General features: G+C 48.2%; 1 long non-coding RNA gene across 1 annotated transcript; it reads right to left on the bottom strand.

Annotated features, from left to right (window-relative positions):
* Window positions 1–394: 394 nt before the first annotated feature.
* On the bottom strand, window positions 395–20,462 carry LOC130294623 (uncharacterized). Its single transcript, XR_008848557.1, has 3 exons — window positions 20,175–20,462; window positions 977–1,199; window positions 395–554 (listed from the first exon to the last, which is right to left on the bottom strand). It is a non-coding gene; the product is annotated as an uncharacterized LOC130294623 (long non-coding RNA).
* Between the last annotated feature and the right edge of the window lie 350 nt (window positions 20,463–20,812).

Raw genomic sequence — 20,812 nt, 5'->3', positions numbered from 1 at the left:
CTGTGGCCAAAATCAGCACAGGTGATAAAGACAGCTGGTTAATCTGTTTTAAAGTTTGCAGCCTCAAAAAGGAACATTTTGTTGTCTGCGATGACTGTTTTGTTGGGTGGCTGGTAGTAAGCCACCTGTACAGGGAAGATAATTGTGTAGTTAGTTCTTGTACAAATTTATTTAGTATTTTGTGCTGGAGTGTGCAGGCTGTATTTTTGTTTGCTTGAAAATAAAAACAGGAGAAGTCTGTAAACTATATAGATATATACAAAGGGTATAACCTTGATTATCTTGCGGCAGTGTGTCAGTAAGTTCGTAAATTATGATGGCTAGACAATTGGGTTGGTGCATTTCCAGAACAGCAGGTCTGGTGGTCAGTTCCCAGTATCTGGTGGTCAGTATGTGGTGCCCTTTTTTGGCACGATTATGTGCCCTGCCACACTGTAAAAACTGTTCAAGGATGTTTTGGGGATCAATAAGGAAGTTTTGTCTCCGAATTCTCCAGGTGTTCGAGCATCTGTGGGAGGTGTTGGAAAAACTAGTCCGATCCATTGAGGCCACACCTCACAACATACATAACTTAATAAATGGGTATCCCAGCATAAGAAAATCTTTCATTGCATACAGTAAAAAAACATAAATAACTAAAAATAAATAAAATAAAAAACATGACTTACCGTATATACTCGAGTATAAACCGTCCCGAATATAAGCTGAGGCCCCTAATTTCACCCCAAAAACCCAGGGAAAGTTATTGACTCGACTATAAGCCCTGGGGTGGGAAATACATCATCCCCCCCATGTCATCATCCAGAGCCCCATCATCATCCCCCCCTCCCCTCATCATCACTGCATGTCAATCCCTTCAGCCATCAGCTGTCCGGGCATGCTGGGAGTTGTAGTTTTGAAACCTTTGGAGGTCCGCAGGTTGAAGACCACTGCGGCCTTCGTCATCATCCAGACCCCCCTTTAGTTTTCTACTCACCTCCCCTCGATGGGAAGGAAGGGTGAGCTGGTCCGAGCCATCTATGCTGCAGAGACTGTCCGGCGGGGAGGGTTAGTCGTTCCTGGCTGTCCATTTTCACCGGGGGGGGGGGGCCCTCTTCTCCGTGCTCCGGGCCTTCCCTGGACTAATGACGTTGCCTTGACGATGCCGCACAGGGACGTTCATTCGCGTCCATGTCTGCACATGTCAACATTATGGGGACCTAAAGAATATTAGACAGGAGGTTATATGTTATGACTGACTGGTGTAAATATACAGTAAGCACATATAAATGTTTTTATACAACAGAACCTGTGTTGTCCTCGATAATTAAGGAACCACAAAGATGTTGACATGTTTCCACTCTCAGGAGACATTACTGGCAGTTCTCTCACGTCTCATCAGGTCCTGCTATATTATTATGTTATTACGGCTTCTAGCTGTGTAAGCATCTTTGCGGCTCTGCTCACCACAGTGTTAATCATAGCTGTGCACTAATAACATAAGTAAGTATATGTATGTATATATATATATATATATATATATATATATATATATATATATATATATATATATATATATATATATATATATATATATATATATATATATGGATTTCCAAAACAGATCTTATCTACTATGCTGCTTTGTAGTTTCTACAGATCAGCAAAAACATTTTTAGCTCTTGTTTCCCTGGGAATTTAGTTATTTCTAATGATTTTTAGTAATGTAAAGTAGTCACCAAAATGATCTTTAGGTTAGGATTTTTATTGAACTGGCTGATCACATGACTTTGGTTTACGAGAATCCATTATAATGAATTTCTTGAAGCCAAAACTATTCAAACAGTTGTCTAGTGTAGACAACTACAGACTTGTTTGTGCAATACATGGATGGACCTTTGATTTTAATGGGCAACATTCAAGGCTACTTTTCTTGTGAACAAAGACTTGGTTTATCCATATGAAGAATAATAATGTCATAGATCACTCATCCTGACAGGGGGTGAAATCAATTTATACTAACTCTCAGTAAATAGCTAGCATATACATGCCAGCCATATGTAAATTAGAGAAGACTTGGTTCCGTTGGAAAGCTCGAACGGAGAGGAAAAAAACGGGTTTTCCTAACGGCGCACACCGCTACGGTAGGTTAAAACCGCAGACATCAATAGTAAAATAATAAACAGCTTTAATGACATATAGATGACGCTTTTCGAGAGCTGCGCTCTCTTTATCAAGTCATTTGATAAATTACTTGATAAAGAGAGCTGCGCTCTCAAAACCCGTCATCTATATGTCATTAAAGCCGTTTAAAACCGCAGACATCAACAGTAAAATAATAACCTACTGTAGCGGTGTGCGCCCTTATGAAAACCCTTTTTTACCTCTCCGTTCGAGCCTTCCAACGGAACCAAGTCTTCTCTGCAAACTCCATGCATCTACGGAACCGGGTCCTGGCTGCCACGCAACTACTCCTGTTTATGCGCAAAAAGGTGTTAAGCTCTGAGCCCAACACGTCCAGGTACGTGGGCATTTTACAAAAGTGGAAACTGTTATTGTGTTTCCCTTAATAACAGTACAAGGATAGCGCCACCACTGTCTGTTTTTTTTTTTTTTTTTTTTTTTCCATATAAACCATCCAAATGTAAATTGCCACTTGTAGGTGTTGGACCACAAACAACATTTATCACATATTGAATGAATAGGCAATAAATGTATGCTCGCTGAGTGTTCAATATGCTGGGATTGACTATGGGACTATGGGATTCTTTCTGAGTAATAGAGAAAGTAAAGTACTTTTGTTTGTGGTCCATCTCCTTTAAAATTTTAAATCCTATTGCCCTTTTACCATGCCAATCCAATGTCCTTAGAGGTACTCCACCCCTAGACATCTTATCCCTATCCAAAGGAAAGGGGATAAGATGTCTGATCGCGGGGGTCCCAGCTCTTTGTGCAGCACTGCTGTCTGAATATTTTTATCGTCAACGTCTACAACTTATATACTGTAAGGGGTTAATATTTTTCCTCCTGAAGAGTTAATACTGAATATTGCAGGCATTCATATAGGAGGCTGGGTGCTGGGGTCGTGACATCATGCCGTGCTCCTTCAATGCAAGACTATGGGAGGAGATGTGGCAACCTTCCCATTGACTTGCATTGAGGGGGTGTGGTGTGATGACACGAGGGGCATGGCCGCAATTTCAAGACCCCCGCCGCCCGCTCCAAGCATTCAGAACAAAATGTCGGGAATGCTGGGGCAGCAGAGTACCCCTTTAAGAAGGGCCAGCCTCTCACCCTATAGCAGTATTGCAGCATACACCCTTCACATAGTTGAATGTAAAGGAGCTCTTCTCCTCCAACAGTTCTGGCAGAGATGCAAATGTTTGCACAGACATGCACTATTATGCAGGCAGCAGAAACAATTGCACACAACCGGACAGCAGTCAAGGTTAGGCAGTTTATAGCCTGGCATCTGGGGCACAGTGTAGACAAGGGGATTTTTATCTCTGTAAACCCAATTCCCTCCTTATATACACCCATGCTGTCAGTAATAATAGAAACAGAAAAAGACCATGTATATATTTCTATGTAGTTACCCTCTTTGTCAGTATGATGTTTTTTTTTGCAAAGTAAGGGCAACATCCTTAAGACATAATTCTCCTTGACAAACAGGTTCATTTGTGTTGTATATGCAGGCCATAGTACCTTGTATGAAAAGCAAATATCACAATGGGCCTTCTGACCTGAGACTGGGTAGGTGAGTGTCATAAAAATGGTAGTTTGCTGCCTATGGGTGCGTTCACACGTGCATATTTCTGCTGCAGATCTGCTGCAGATTTGCTTCTGCAGATTTTGCTGCCCATTAAAGTCAATGGGCAGCAAAATCTGCAGCAGCAAGATCTGCAGCAGATCTGCAGCAAAGATACGCACGTGTGAACGCACCCTAAGGATTCAAAAAGATGAAGAATTGTGTCCAAAAGTGTGGAGATCACAGCAATGCTGTAGGGTCCTTGTCAGTAAATTAAAGGGGTTATCCACCATATGGTGATTTTAGTACCTACCTGGCAGGCAGGGCCGGATCATCACTGGCGCTCCTGGAGTGCCTGCTCTGGGCCCCTTGCCCGCAGGGGGCCCCCGTCACATTCGGTACATCCCTGTGTGCTCGAAAAATCTTTTCAGGACAAAAGGATGTCCCTGTTACCTCTCTGCGGCCCCATGTTAGCTTTAAAAACGCAGGGGCCAACGGGAGGTAGCGTACGCAGGGATGTCACTGACGTCCCGCGTGTGCGCCCATAGAAGAGCAGAGTGGAGCAGGGAGGAGAACGCGCGCGCATGGTAAGTCACCAGCGGCACGTCATCTTTAGTATTCCGAGCACCGCTCCTCTCTGGTCCCGGGACCTACTGCTATGGCCCATAGGCCATAGCAGTAGATCGTGACCCGGGACCGGAGGAGCGGTGGTTGGAACACTGAAGTTGGGAAGTAAACAGGCATACAGCCTCCAGCCATGTACTGTATATGGCTGAAGGCTGTATGTCTGTGGGGGAACTGTACTGCACCTAATATGGGGGAACTATACTGCACCTAATGTGGAGGAACTACAACCTAATGTGGGGGAACTATAATGCACCTAATGTGGAGAACTATATTGCACCTAATGTGGGGAACTATACTGCACCTAATGTGGGGGAACTGTACTGCACCTAATGTGGGGAACTATACCGCACCTAATGTGGGGAACTGTACTACACCTAATGGGGGGAACTATACTGCCACCTAATGTGGGGGAACTATACTGCACATAATGGGGAGGAACTATACTGCACCTAATGTGAAGAAACTATACTGCACCTAATGTGGGGAACTATACTGCACCTAATGTGGGGGAACTGTACTGTGCCTAATCTGGGGAAACTATATTGCCACCTAATGTGGGGGAACTGTACTGCACCTAATGTGGGGAACTATACTGCACCTAATGTGGGGGAACTACACTGCCACCTAATGTGGGGGAACTATACTGCACCTAATGTGGAGGAACTATACTGCGCCTAATGTGGATAATTATACTGCACCTAATGTGGGGGAAACTATACTGCACCTAATGTGGGGGAACTATACTGCACCTAATGTGGGGAACTATACTGCACCTAATTTGGGGGAACTGTACTGCACCTAAAGTGGGGAACTGTACTGCACACCTAATGTGAGGGAACTGTACTGCCAACCTAATGTGGGGGAACTATACTGCACCTAATGTGGGGAACTATACTGCACCTAATGTGGGGAACTGTACTGCACCTAATTTGGGGGAACTGTACTGCACCTAATTTGGGGGAACTGTACTGCACCTAATTTGGGGAACTATACTGCACCTAATGTGGGGGAACTATACTGCCACCTAATGTGGGGGAACTATACTGCCACCTAATGTGGGGGAACTATACTGCCACCTAATGTGGGGGAACTATACTGCCACCTAATATGGGGAACTATACTGCCACCTAATGTGTGAGAACTGTACTGCACCTAAAGTGGGGAACTGTACTGCACCTAATGTGGGGGAACTGTACTGCACCTAATGTGGGGGAACTGTACTGCACACCTAATGTGAGGGAAGTGTACTGCACACCAAATGTGGGGGGAACTGTACTGCACACCTAATGTGAGGGAACTGTACTGCCAACCTAATGTGGGGGAACTATACTGCCACCTAATATGGGGAACTATACTGCCACCTAATGTGTGAGAACTGTACTGCACCTAAAGTGGGGAACTGTACTGCACCTAATGTGGGGGAACTGTACTGCACCTAATGTGGGGGAACTGTACTGCACCTAATGTGGGGGAACTGTACTGCCAACCTAATGTGGGGGAACTGTACTGCCAACCTAATGTGGGGAACTATACTGCCAACCTAATGTGGGGAGCTATACTGCACCTAATGGGGGGGGGGGGGAACTACAACCTAATGTGGGGGAACTATACTGCCAACCTAATGTGGGGGACTATGCTGCCAACCTAATGTGGGGGAACTATACTGCCAACCTAATGTGGGGGAACTATACTGCCAACCCTAATGTGGGGGGGACTATACTGCCAACCTAATGTGGGGGACTTGACTAGGGGATATTATAGCTGCTATGACCCCCACCAGTTCATTTAACACCTTTCCCTTAATCTTAACGTATTCCCTACTATAAATGACATAAGACATGTGTTGGTTAAACAAAGGCCACAGCAGCCCATTTATTAAATAACATAAATAATCAATTACAACATTGTAAACCGATGTATGAACATCATACATAACAATATAACCTGTCCTAACATTAGGATGTCTATTAGCACAGGAGAAGAACCTGAGGGGCACCGTTACCAGACCAAAAGGTGATGGGATCTTCACTTGCTCCTAGCCGTAGCTCACCTGCACAGGAGCACCATTTTGTGAAGCCCACCAACCTGAATTCCACCTTCGGGCTGGGAACCGCTCCCAGCCCACCTCCACACCATCCAACATACCATGCCCATCCACTGGTGCCTCCCCAGATTCCTCTCCTGACCCCGCCACAACGGGGACAAGTGACCCCTTACTTGCCCCCGTTCCTCCACAGCCTCAATGCCCTCTCCACCGTCTCCTTCAACTCAAGAAGCCAAAGATCCATGCCCATCACATTAAGATGAATACCATCGGAGGCAACAAAATCTGCACCCCCTCCTCCAAATCCCGGTGCCGCGCCACCAGACCCCCATTTCTGGCCACAAACTTACTCACCGCCTTATTAACCTTAATCCTCGTCTTGTTGATCGCCACCACTGACCGAGCCTGCCTCCATTTTTGCCTGGCAACCATCTCGGACCACACCAGGACCAAATCCGGGAAAGAGGACCACAAACGCAACAGGTCCAGTTTAATGTCCCTGATTAAGTCCCGAGACCTGCACACCCCCAAATCATTCCCACCTAAATGGACAACTAGGACATCTGGGGACCGGTCTAGCTGAACAAAGAACTGAACCCTGGACAACAGTTCTGACCACCTCATGCCCCCCTTTCCCAACCAGCGAACCTGGGCCACTGAACCGTCCAATCCCAACTGTCTGCCCGCCGGCCGAACCCCCGCCCGTACTGCCCCACGCGTCACATAGGAATGGCCGACAATCCAGACAAGCCCAGCCGCACCACCTGAAACGACAAAAGAAAAGAATACAGTACAACCCACATGCGCAAACACACGCACATGACAACAAATGAGGACGAACGTACAGCCTATACCTCTCAGATTCCCACCTCCCAATCCGCTTAACCATCTCCAGTCCCAGGCCCCACCGAGATGCCTCGGTCGCCACACCTATCCGGAAGGAATGAGAACAGTATTCCTCCGCCACGTATCCCGCCGCACGCAAACACTTACGGAAAACCCCCACAAACTGAAAACGAGACAGAAAACCCCCGTCAGCATGGACCAGCAACGGACCCACAACCCCCACCCGCAAAGCCAAAAATGCGGAGTAACAAGCCACCGGGCACATCTCCGAACCCCCCAGTCGCGCCAAACGCACCACCGCCCCCGACCTATCTGATCCGTCTTCGACCGCCGAACGCGACACTGCAAAACCCTTTCCACCAAAACCACATCTGAAAAAAGAAGCCCCCCGGCCCGACACCGACTAGGAGACACCAACTCCGATATACGAAAAGCCCCGAAAAACGCCAACGCAAAAGCCAAACGGAACAAACATTGCTCATATACCGAAAAACACACCCCTGCCAATAAAAAACCCAAGCGCAACAACAAAGAAAACGTCACCGGTTTGCGCAAATCCCTAGAAGCCCCCTTACGAAACCCCCGCACCGCCTGCCGCACCAGAAAAGACTTCGTCCCATCCTGCACTCCCCTGACCTTGAACCAAAAACCCTCCCCATAGGCATGATCCTGGAGACAAAATTGAGACGACCCAGTAGTGACTGGACCTCCCGCAACTGCAATTTCTTAACCCTGCATGCCCTATCGACTTCCCTCTTCAGCTCACTCAGCTTCTCATCTGGCAGCCGACACTCCATCGCCACGGTATCAATAATGATACCCAGAAACTTAACAGCCGTAGACGGGCCCTCTGTCTTGTCTGGCACCAACGGGACACCAAACCACGTTGCGACCTGCTCCATCTCCTGCAACAGCACCACACAGACCCTCGACCCAAAAAAAGAAAATCGTCCAAGTAGTGCAACACCAAGTCCAACTGGGACTCTCGCCGCACCACCCACTCTAAAAACGAACTAAACTTTTAAAAAAATGCACACGAGATAGAACATCCCACGGGCAATCAAAGGTCAATGAAAAAACGATCGCCTAAACAACAACCCAACAAGTAAAAACTGTCAGGATGAACAGGCAGCAGGCGAAAAGCTGCCTCTATGTCAGTTTTCGCCAATAAAGCCCCCTGCCCGAAGCGCCGCACCCACACCAATGCAGCGTCGAAGGAAGTGTACGACACCGCACACAAGGCCGGGTCAATGCCGTCATTCACCGACCCCCCCTTCAGGGTGAGAGAGATGGTGAATGAGGCGAAACTTGCCAGGCTCCCTTTTGGGCACCAGGCCCAAAGGCGACACACGCAATCCCTCAATAGGAGGGCCACCAAAGGGGCCAGCCATCCTCCCCAGCTCCACCTCGCGCAAAAGCTTTTCTTCCACAAGCTCCGGACGGGTCCGTGCTGAAACCAAATTCCGCACCAGACCCTCCAAACCCGCCGACCCGGATAAAGGGATCCGAAAACCCTCCGCAAAACCCAGGCGCAACAGCTCCGCCGCCTCCCTATTTGGGTAAAGCATGAGGAAAGGCAACATCCTTTCCACCCGCACCGGCGTCACCCCTCTTCTGGTCAGCCTCTCCCTGCTTACCCTTCCCCCCCATAAACAGAGTGACAAACCGTGTCCCCCACCCCCGCAACCGGAGCATTCGTGCTTGAACCGGCAATCCGCCCCGAACTTGCAGTTCCCCTCGTTAAATTGCCAACAAACCCCACGCCTGGCCCCCCCGGACCGCCCCGACCCCAAACCCGAACCCCCGACACCGCCCCGAAAGGACTGCGGCCCGGTCCCGCTACGAGGAGCCGCCATCAGCCGCATCCACAAACCGATATCCTTATGCTCCCAACGCAGATCCGGACGCACCGCCATGCTTTGCCGGAAATGCTCGTCGTATCGAAGCCACGCCGTGCCCCCATAAACCCGATACGCCTCCCCCACCGCATCCATGTAGCAGAAGAGACCGGAACAGGACTCCGGCACCTTCTCACCCACCACGCTAGCCAAAATGGCGAAGGCCTGAAGCCAATTGGAGAACGTCCGCGGTATCAGCCGATACCGCCGACGCTCTTCCACTTTCTCCAACCGCTTAGACTTGTCCGGCCGGACCCTGTCCAATTTCAACTTATCCAGCGGCAGGAGCGAAAAAATGTCGACATACTCCGGCTTCCAAATTTTTTCCCTAACCTCCGCCTTGAGATGAGCGCCCAACGGGCCCTCAAAACAAACATAAATCTCCCCCCTAGCCGCATCCGAAAGCCGCACCCCTCCCCCAGAGCCCGACGCCGCCACCACCAGGGCCCCCACCGACGTGCCCGACCCAGTCCCCCCAACCGGACCTAACACCCCAGCACACCCCCCCCAGCCTGCTGCACCCCCCCATCCCCCCAAACAGGTACCGGAGACACCTGGGAACCCCCCGCCCCCAGACCACTCCCACGCAGTAAAGCATGCAAGCCATTAAAAAACAATTGTAAATCGCCCACCCCCCCCCCAAAACCCCCCAGACTGAAGACAGTGGTAGACTCACCCGACCTCACCGGCTCGGAACCAGCGGCCGTAACTCCAGAAGAAGGGCGACTCCGGACATCACGGGTTGCAGGCACATCAACCAAGGAGAGGACCAGGGGGACCCCGTCCGACAACTCCGCAGCAGCAGAAGGCGCCCCACCAGCGGCATGGATAGACAGTGGCGGCGACTGGACCCCGCTGACTCTAACACCCGCTACAACCCCGGAGGGGAGCAGGGGACAAGACAGCGGGTCCAGGGTCTCCGTGGAAGCTCCAGCCAGCAGCAGCAGATCATCCTTACTGACCTCACTGAGATCAGCCTCTATCTCGTCTTCTCCCAGAAGCACCCCCCCCCCCCTGCCGGCAGCAGCAGCAGGGGACACTGCAGAACCAGCCCTCCTGCTCCCCCTGGAAGAGGAAGCAGAGGGCGCAGCATGAATCACGGCCCGGGTTGCAACCAGGCCTGCAGTAGTCTGCCCCCCCGACTGAGGGGCAGAGGAAGCAGCAGCTCCGGATCTCCACCAGGCCCGCCCTCCAGAGCGGGCCGCACCTCGTGCCGATCCCTCACCGAGGCCCTGGGACGCGCCGACAGCAAGCCCCGCACCGCTCCTCACAACAGGCCGACCGAGGGGTGCCTTCCCGGACCGCCCCCCGCCCGACGCTCCGGACCCATGGCAGGAAGCGGCCGGAGAAGGACACACCCGTCGGCGCCTGGGAATGGGGGAAGCAGCAGGTGACAGGCGCTCCGGCGGGCGAGAGCGCCGGCCGCTAGAAATTGGCCCGGACTCCCCCGCCGAAAGCACCAGAGAGGCGGTGAGGGATGGGAGCGAGTCCTCCAGCCACTGGGAGCCGCACCGGAGGACCTCATCCCGCACGCGCCGCAGAATCGCTTCCATATCCGCCATGGCACAGGTAGGGACACTTCTTCAGCCACGCAAATTGTGGCCCCCGCACAAAATCCCCTATACTATATACCCTCCTTAACTCCTCCCCACTCCCTCACTAAAAGCCTGTGCTTCCCTAGCTCCCTCCTCTAACCTCCTCACTTTTAACCCCTACCTGCCCGCATAATACCCCTCTCATGGGGCCCCTCCGTTCCCATTCTGTCCCCTCCAGGGCTTTCTATACTGCCAACCTAATGTGGGGGAACTATACTGCCAACCTAACTGCCGGGGGGGGGGGGGGGGGGATCATAATGAAGTGCTCCGTCTTCCAGGCAGCCTTAATCTGGCCTTGCAGGCAGGCAGTAATGGACATGCTTAGGAAGGATCTGCACTTGTCTTGGGGCTAAATGGCTATGTTGTGAGATTACCTTAACACTGTGGCTAGCTTTTTGTGAATTGGTATTTCCTGTTTGACTTTTTTTTTTTTACTACAAATCCCACAATTCCAGCTTCCTCCCTCCCACACATCAGCCACCCCACCCATTGAAACAAAAAATGAGCTGCATCCATTCAAATCAGTGTGGTTTTCAATAAGGGTGCCTTCAGCTGTTGCAGATTGATCTCTCTCCCACCAAGCGATCCCTCCACCCATTGAAGCAGACAGGCTCCCTGTCATCAGCTGACTAGTGAGTCAGGTCTCGGCCGCATTGCAAGCTGGGAAAAATCTGAGACAACAGTCATTTTGTATGCTGATAAAAATGAATATTGGAGTGAAAATCACATAAGAATTGTGAGAAAACCGTCACACACAGGTACAGACACTATATTATGAACTACACTAACTTTACAGCCCTTGTAGCATAGTCACATAAAAAAAATTCCTGGAATACCCCTTTAACTCCTTTGGCACTTAGCTGTGTAAGCAAAACTATACATAGTGGTGAATAGTGTTCCATCTCTCTGTGACGTTCAGGTATTCATTCCAAGGCCTGAGAGGTTATTTTTGAAGAGACCAAAACTTGACCTCATAGTTCACTGTTATATTTAATGGCTGTTTATGCAGAATGGTGTTATTTAAGGGTAGGGTTGCTACCTTTCTTGCAAAAAAAAAATACCGGCCTTTCTTACTAACTACAACTCCCAGCATGCCCTGATACAGCCTGTGGCTCAGCAGCTGCCCCAAAGGAAAACTACAACTCCCAGCATGTTGGATTATATAGTAGTAGTATAGTATAGGTCAGTGTTTCCCAACCAGGGGTGTCTCCAGCTGTTGCAAAACTACAACCTCCAGCATGTTGGACTATATAGTAGTATATGGTATAGGTCAGTGTTTCCCAACCAGGGGTTCCTCCAGCTGTTGCAAAACTACAACTCCCAGCATGCCCAGACAGCCAACGGCTGTCTGGACATGCAGGGAGTTGTAGTTTTGTAACAGTTGGAGGCGCTCTGGTTGGGAAACACTGGTATAGGTTATGGTGCAACATTCCGGGAGTTGGAGGATTGGTTGGATAAATACCGGCCATTGCATTTTTATATTAAAAATACCGTCAGGGTGACCAAAGTACCGGCTGTGCTGGTAAAATACCAGCCGGTTGGCAACCCTATTTAGGGGCATGAAAAATACCCCATAGCAGATTGTGGCATGGCTCATCCTCAATGACTGTGAAGTGGCAAAAACATAATACAGTGGTCCCTCAACATACAATGGTAATTCGTTCCAAACGAGCCATCGTTTGTCGAATCCATCGCATGTTGAGGGATTTGTGCAATGTAAAGTATAGGAAGCTGTACTCACCTGTCCCCGCCGCTCGAGATGGTGTCCCCGCCGCTCCCGATGGTGACCCCGGGCCTCCGCTGGGCTCTCCGCTGTCTTCTCCGGTCCTCCTCTGTCTTCTCCGGTCCTATTCTGTCTTCCGCAAGGCCTTACTGGGCCTGCGTAGCGACGTCATTACGCCGCTGCGTATGCCATTCCTATTGGATGGCGTGCGCAGCAGCATATTGACGTCATCGGAGAGGGCCGAGAAGACACCGGAAGACCAGCGCTGGACCCGGGGGGCACCCCGGAGAATCGTGGAGGGGTAAGTAATACTTACCGCACCACACAGGGAACATTAAGCTGCTATCCGGCAGCAGCTTAAGCATTTGGCGCTGTTGGATAGCACTTAATGCGATGGCCCCGACATAAAAAAGCATCGTATGTCTATGCTGACGTCGACATGCGATGGCCTCTGAGAGGCCATCGTATGCAAATTTCATCATATGTCGGGGCCATCGTAGGTCGGGGGGTCACTGTAGAATAATTCAACTAACGTCTAACTAAAGATGATGAAGAGAGGCCTCATTTCGAGGATCATTGTCCAAGAAGACCCCACAGATCCGAATTATATGGAGCACATGTCCTAAAGCGTTCATCACCTTGTGGGTCTAAAGGACCCAAGCCAAGACAGGCATGCTAAAGGTTAACATGATTTTCAGAAGGATAATAGTGAAATGTAATAAAGATAAAAATGTGCACAGAAGACTATATTTTTGCAGGTTAATTGCTGCTGTAAAGTCTTTCCCTTGCTGTAGGTATATTTGCTATCTCTATAACCTTTCAATGTCAACTTTACTAACATGATACCTATCAATATATCGAGTACTTGCTGTGTTGACTACACTATCCATGTATGTAAGAGTTGCATAACCAGCAGTAAGCTGACTAGTGATGGGCGGCAGGGGCCATATTCGAATTTGCGATATTTCGTGAATATAGGGACGACTATTCGTCCTATGTTTGTGAAATTTGCATATTCGCTATGTTCGTTCTTTTTTTTTTCCATGCTAAAATTTGCCTGAAATTCGCATAGGGCGCATGCGCGATTATATCTTTCACCTAAAAGATATTTCGTAAAAATTTGCATATTCGCATAAATTTGCATTAAAAAAGAAGAATATTCGTCATTACGAATCTATATCACTATATTCTAAATATTTGCGAAATCGCGAAATGCCGATATTTGCGTAAAAAATTTGCATTTCGAATATTCACGCTCAACACTAATGTGGACAGGGCTGACATAAGAATATTGTGAAGGCCTTGAGGATGTGTATGTAACAGAACAGTGGATTAGTCAGGGTCAGTTCACCTCACTTAGCCTCGGTTGATCATGAGCAGATAAAATAAAGTTGCATTATTCGGGTGAGTGCTGTGCCTTCATATTTACTTGGGACTTCAATTGCTGATAAGACAGCACCAGAGCTGACAACTTAAGGGGGTATTCCAGGAAAAAACTTTTTCTTTATATCAACTGGCTCCAGAAAGTTAAACAGATTTGTAAATTACTTCTATTAAAAAAAATCTTAATCCTTTCAATAATTATCAGCTGCTGAAGTTGAGTTGTTGTTTTCTCTCTGGCAACAGTGCTCTCTGCTGACATCTCTGCTTGTCTCGGGAACTGCACAGAGTAGAAGAGGTTTTCTATGGGGATTTGCTTCTAAACTGGGCGTTTCCCGAGACAGGTGTCATCAGAGAGCACTTAGACAGAAAAGAACAACTCAAATTCAGCAGCTCATAAGTACTGAAAGGATTAAGATTTTTTTATAGAAATAATTTACAAATCTGTTTAACTTTCTGGAGCCAGTTGATATATATAAAAAAGTTTTTTCCTGGATAACCCCTTTAAGCCCTAAAGAAGCAATACAAATAAACCTGTACGCCCCTGAAAGACCAGGCCTGTTTTTTCAAATCGGGGATGTCTGTCTTTATTAGAGAATAACTCTGGTAACGTTTTGCCAATCACGATAATGCTGCCTTTTTTTTTTGTCACAAGGTGTCCTTCATGTACATAGTAAAAGTAAGATGATATCATTTGTAGTTTTTTTTTTTACAATGCAAAAAATCATGATTTTTTTTTTTAAAATTAAGATTTTTTTTTGCTATTTTAACACTAATATGTTGCATATATTTATACTTACTGACCAAATAGTTTATGAAACTTATACGTTCAGATGTCTACTTTATTTTGACAGCATTTTTTGTTTTTAATTAACATTTTAAATTAGTTGGAAGCCTAACAATTAAACTTGAAATTTAGAAAATTTGAAAAGTACATCTTTTTTTAATATGCTATGCAAGGTTTGCAGAAATTTGAAGGTGGTAGAACATAGGAACACCCCCCAAATGACCCCATTTTAAAAACTAGACCCCTCAAGGTATTCACTAGGGGGTACAGTGAGTATTTTAACGCCATAGTTTTTTGGCAGGAATTATTACAAAGTCAGTGTCAAAAATTCAAAATTAGCATTTTTTCACAAATGCATAATTTGTGTGGCATCTTTTATGTACATCATTTCTGATATTGCAAGAACTGCAGCCTATATTTTATTAAGCTGCTCGGCCCGTGTTTGGAAATACCCCCGCTTAGGCCATTTTGGTTCCTTGGCCGCGTGGTAGGACCCATAAGGAGAGGAGCACCATTTGGCTTTCAGGATATCATTATAGAAATTATAGGCCGCACTTCATCTTGCAAAGCATTCTCGCTGTCGGAACAATACTGCACCCCCAGAAGTGACCCCATTTTCGAAACTACACCCCCTACAGTATTCACCTAGGAAAAAAGTGAGTACGTTGAGCCCTTATTGTGTGGCTAGAATTATTTCAAAATCAGTGGAAAAAATAGCAATTAGCTTTTTTTTCAACGAATTCTTGATTTGTGGGACATCATTTTGGTAAGTCGCTTTTGAAATGGAGGAAATGCGCCCCACATTTTATCCCCGTGTACGTTCCGGGCTGGGCAGTACCCCTACTTAGGCCATATCTGGTTGCCTGACCGCCTGGTAGGACCAAGAAGGAGAGGAGCCCCCTTTGGCTTTCAGGGCATCATTATATGAATTTTCCCCATTCATACTGCGTTTCTGCAGTATAGGTGTCCGTTGTCATGTCAAAAAAAAGATGCCAATGTATACTGTAGCCGTCTCATTCAGAAATGGATGGAGCTGCTACAGTATACGTCAGCATCACTCTTTTTGACATGATGCTGATGAATACTTCTAACACAGCAGAAACGCAGTATGAACGGGACTCAGTGTAGGGTCACATAGACCGCATCCACAGCATATTTCACAGCGTGGATGCCCCCAGCAGTCCCAAGAGCGAGATCACTGCTGTGGCTGGGTAGCTCAGTGTGTCCACTCATGACTGCCAGTGGGAAATCCGCCACTATGAGTGGATACACAAAGCTACCCAGCCGCAGCAGGGAGCTCATTATTGTGACTGTTGGCGGGCATCCGCAGCACGTAATATGCTGTGGATGTGCGCCATGGGATCCTACACATCCTCTGCCACGTCCTGACAGGCAATAACCGGGGGTAAAGACCTTGTCTCCTTGTAAAGACCCCTGGCTGCCCAGGTAACCAGCAGCAACCCACGATCGTTGCGGGGTGCTACAGGAGAGGGACAGAGGGAGCCCCCTTCCTCTGTCATAACACTTACAGCCAGCGGTCCCTTCCGACCACGGCTCTAAGGGTTAAACTGCTGGGACTGAAGTTTACTTCGGTCCCGGCAGTGCGGCAGGGTCCTGGCTGTGTGTTACAGCCGATCTCGTAGGTGCACTGGGCAGCACCCACGATAAGCATGGACGAGTATAGACGTCCAGGTGCCATGGTCGTTATCGAGTTAAGGGTGCGTTCCCTCCTGGCGTATACGCAGCGTATTTCACGCTGCACAAAATTTGCAGCAGCAGCGTGAAATACGCTGTGTATTTATAACGCTGCTGTCAGCAAAACGCTGCGAGCGCTCCGGGGGGACAGCGGGACCCGGAGCGCTCGCGGTGTTCTGCTGACAGCAGCGCTTCGGTCTCTGTCTCTGACCGTGAGCGCTGCTTCGTTCGTGCCGGCGGGGACGCGATCCGCGTGACGGGTCATGTCCGCTCACGGATCGCGCCCCGTTCCACTCACCTTCCTCCTCCGGTGTCGGTCTCGTCCCGACGTGCGCGGCCCCGCTCCCTAGGGCACGCGCGCCGGCTTTCTAAGATTTCAGTCTAATCACCTCCCTAACTCATAAACACCCACTTCCCCTTCCTGTCCTTGCCGGATCTTGTTGCCTTGTGCCCTGAGAAAGCATTTAGTGTGTTCCCTTGCCTGTGTATCCAGACCTCCTGCTGTTGCCCCTGACTACGAACCATTGCCGCCTGCCCTGACCTTCTGCTACGTCTGACCTCGCCTCAGTCTAGTCCTTGTCCTTGTGTACCGTGCCAGTCTCAGCTGCCAGAGAGGTCGAGTCGCTACTGGGGGACACGACCTGGTAGTTACCGCCGCAGCAAGTCCATCCCGCTTTGCGGCGGGCTCTGGTGAACACCAGTAACTACTTAGAAGCGATCCCCCAGTACAACCCGTGCCATCGCCTCTCTGGCACAGAGGATCCACCTCCTGTGTCCTCACCAGCCGCCAGTCCGGATCCTGACAGTATTCCTTGTTCACTATACACACAGGGCTTTCTGGTGGCAGCCCTATGTGTGCAGTGAGTTTTGGAGGAGGAGCCGTGCATCACAGTCACGCCTGCACATGGCCCCACCTCCAAAACTCACTACACGCATAGGGCTGCCGTCGGAAAGCCCTGTGTGTATAGTGAGGGAGGAATACGCAGCGTATTTCCAGCTGCTGCTGCAAATTTTTTATTTCACGCTGCGTATACGCCAGGTGGGAATGCACCCTTAATAGTACCAGCTGCTTAGATTTGGGATATATGAGTATTTTGTGCCTCACATCTGCAGTTAGGACTGCATGTACATTGCAGCTACAAGGCACAGATGCCAAAAGGCGGAAAGCTGGTGTCTGAATATTTTTTTTATGTCAACCTCTAAAAATTTATATAAGGGGTTAATATTTTTCCCTTTGAAGGGTTAATACTGAATATTTGTGTAGGGTAGGTGTAAGAAAGCTAAAATAGGTTATCACAAGATTAAAAGTTATTCTCTCCACACTCAATGTATGTTTTATATTTGTGTGTATGTATGTTCTAGGATAACTTCTGAATGGCTAGAGATATTTCAATAAAACTTGAAACACATCTTTCTTATACTGTATGTCAAATAAAAATATAGTAAAGTTTAGGGATGTCCCGGGTTGGGTATCAGTCTTCATAACGCCCTTTTGTCTTATTTGTAAGTTGTCCAAATACTTAACAAAAAACTGGACTGAACCGGTTACCTTTCCAATTTGGAAAACCCAGAGTGGACTATGTTATAACTAGAGATGAGCTGTCACGCCCCCTCCCATAGACTTGCATTGAGGGAGCGGGGCAGGACATAATGAGGGGCGGGGCTATGATGTCACAAGCTCCAGGCGCCGACTCCAGTGTACGGAACAGTTTGTTTCAAACGCTGAGCAGCGGATTACCCCATTAAGGGCAGGGCACACACAGCGCATTTGCAGCTTATTTGCCAGCGGGAAATCTGCCACTGAGTAGACACACAGAGCTACAGAGAGCTCTATGTCAGCAGCGCATCCGAAGCGTCAAATATACTGTGGATGCGCTGTGTGTGACCCTACCCTAAAACTTTTCCAGGTTTGCTTCGTGCAAGCCTGGCAATGAGGCCATTATGTGAGAAGGGATAAGGAACACATAGCTTTTTGGCATCTAAATGCATAGGATGAGAAAGTAGAAACAATGACATGACATCAGGGTAGCCCAGCATACTTTGCAGCCATCAGTAAGATCATATAACCGAAAGTTAGCCAATCATTGCTTTCATACAGCTCCCAGGCCAATCAGGAGACAGCATAATGGTGGGTCTAAAAGGATTATTAAAACCCTATGCACTGTGTTGCGGCTGACATCTTGGACAAACAAGTTAAGTAGTAAGCACAGAGCAACTCACTGTGGAACTAGAGAGCCCAGCAAAAAAAAGCTTACACACAACATTACAAAGCTATTTGAACTAGGGCTGGACGGTATACCGGTTCATACCGAATACCAAATTTTTTGTGCTGCACGATATGAATTTTTCCCCATGCCGCAATACCGGTTTGGCCCCTCCCTCTCGAGAATGAATAAGTTATCAGCCCAGCGCTGCGCTGTCCCCACATCGAGGAACTAATCATATGTGACCCGCGAGTGCTGTTCTGCACGCCCCCCCAATTAATTATCAGCGCACATATTACCCGCAAGCACTGCTCTCCTCGTCCTCCTGTTTGTTGCGGGCCGCCGGCGCTGACACTCTATACAGTGCGCTGTGTCCCTATGCCTGGGCTGCAAAAGATAAACAAAATAAATTTTAACTCACCTTCCCCTTCGGCCCGGATCAGCTTCCTGGGGACGGGAGCATCGACAGCCATCAGCCTATCACCGGCCGCAGCGATGTTCCGCCTCGGCCGGTGATAGTTTGAGCACACTGTCATGTAAGAAGCCGGCTCAGCCTATCACTGGCCGAGGCGGAACATCGCTGCGGCCAGTGATAGGCTGACGGCTCTCCGACGTTCCGGTCCCCAGGAAGAGCGTGAGGCCGGAACCGGACCATCGGGAGGTGAGTTAAAGTTTATTTTGTTTATCTTTTGCAGCCTATAGGGATGCCATAGGGATGCAGCGTACATTATAGAGTGTACGCGCCGGTAGCCCGCAAAAAACAGGAGGACTAGGAGGGCAACACTTGCCGGTGATATGTGAGTATTTACCCCGATGGGGACAGCGCAGCACTGGGCTGATAATTATTTATTTATTTTTTTTGGGGGGGGGAGAATACAGTTATATACCGTGGAACCGCCATAAGTTACAAAAATACCATGATACACATATTTGGTCATATCGCCGAGCCTTAATTTGAACCAAGCCTTGTGCAGTGGCCTAGACTGGCCTGCGTTACTGTGTCAGATGATTCTGCTGCACTATGGCCAACATTTATCATTGTCTTTAGACATTTTTTTGTGTCTAAAAAAGGGGCAAAAAAGGCACAAGCAGGGTTTTTTGCGCCTTTTTTTGCCCCTTTTTGTTTACACATTTCTGCTGATTTTGAGTTGCAATCCACTGATTTTGAGTTGCAATCCACTGATTTTGGCAATAGACATGATATGGAAGGGATTTATCATTGCGCCTTTTTGTAAAAAGGAGCAAAAAAAGGTGCAAAGCCACTGAAAAGTCTCTAAAACTACACCAGCCCAGACATGGTGTAGCTTTTTGGTGTATGTGTAGACAGAAATTTCAGAAAATGTGACCTGCACAAAATTTATCAAACCTCTTTTACCTTTTAATAAATTTGGTGCTCCTACACATTATCAGTACACAAAAAAAAGGTGTAAAAAAATGCTTTACTTGCACTGCAATGATAAATGTGGACCTATATATCCCAGTGTGACTGCACAAATAGCCCAAAGAAGGCATCCACACTACAATACAAAGCCATTTGAGCAAAGCAGTGGGCTGACCTGTATTTTACCTGTATTTTCTGGGATTAACAAAAAAACTTAATTTCTAGATATGAGAGTGAAACTTGACCAGGCCTTTTATGCCACGTTACCTGTATTTTCCGGATTTAACTGCGGTGGCCCAGTACAGGAGTTGCACCCCTGTACCGTTTCTGTCCTGTCTGGCGGACTCTATTGCAGTGTTCCCGGAGTCCCCCTTAATCTGTGTATCATAAATGGTTAATCAGTGCCTTATGTTATTCATGAAAGTGTGTTTATAATGTATATATCTTTAAATGTTGTTGCCATGTCTTGTAACCAGGGAAGGTGTCAGTGCCCAGATGACTTGTGGGTGACCTATAGGACCCCTCCAAAGTCTCCCCCATATATACAGGGGGGAGCTAGTTAGTTTCAGTTGAGAGCATGCAGAGGAACTGTCAAGACCTGAGAGAGTCTGGTGTCCTGAGGAGACCCAAGGCCTAGTCACGCAGCCACGCTTCCAGCTCTAAGTGCCCCACAGGTGAACATCAAAGCCTGGTGAGCTACACAAGGGGTGAAGTCTAGTCAATCCTAGTCAAGGCAGTCAAGTCTGTCTAAATTCTGCAGCATTCTGTCCAAGTCCACTACAAGTCCCAGCGAGCCCGCAAATCTCTAAAGTCATTGGTCATCTCCTTGGGCCTAACTGAGCTGTAAAGACTATTCCATCTGTCTGCCTCAGTAAAGCTGCCGTTGTTCTGTAACTTGGCGTCGG

Source organism: Hyla sarda, chromosome 10 (genome assembly GCF_029499605.1).
Source record: "Hyla sarda isolate aHylSar1 chromosome 10, aHylSar1.hap1, whole genome shotgun sequence".
Classification (NCBI taxonomy): Eukaryota; Metazoa; Chordata; class Amphibia; order Anura; family Hylidae; genus Hyla; species Hyla sarda.
The sequence above is the reverse complement of the archived record's forward strand: the minus strand, read 5'-3'. Positions and strand labels throughout refer to the sequence as shown.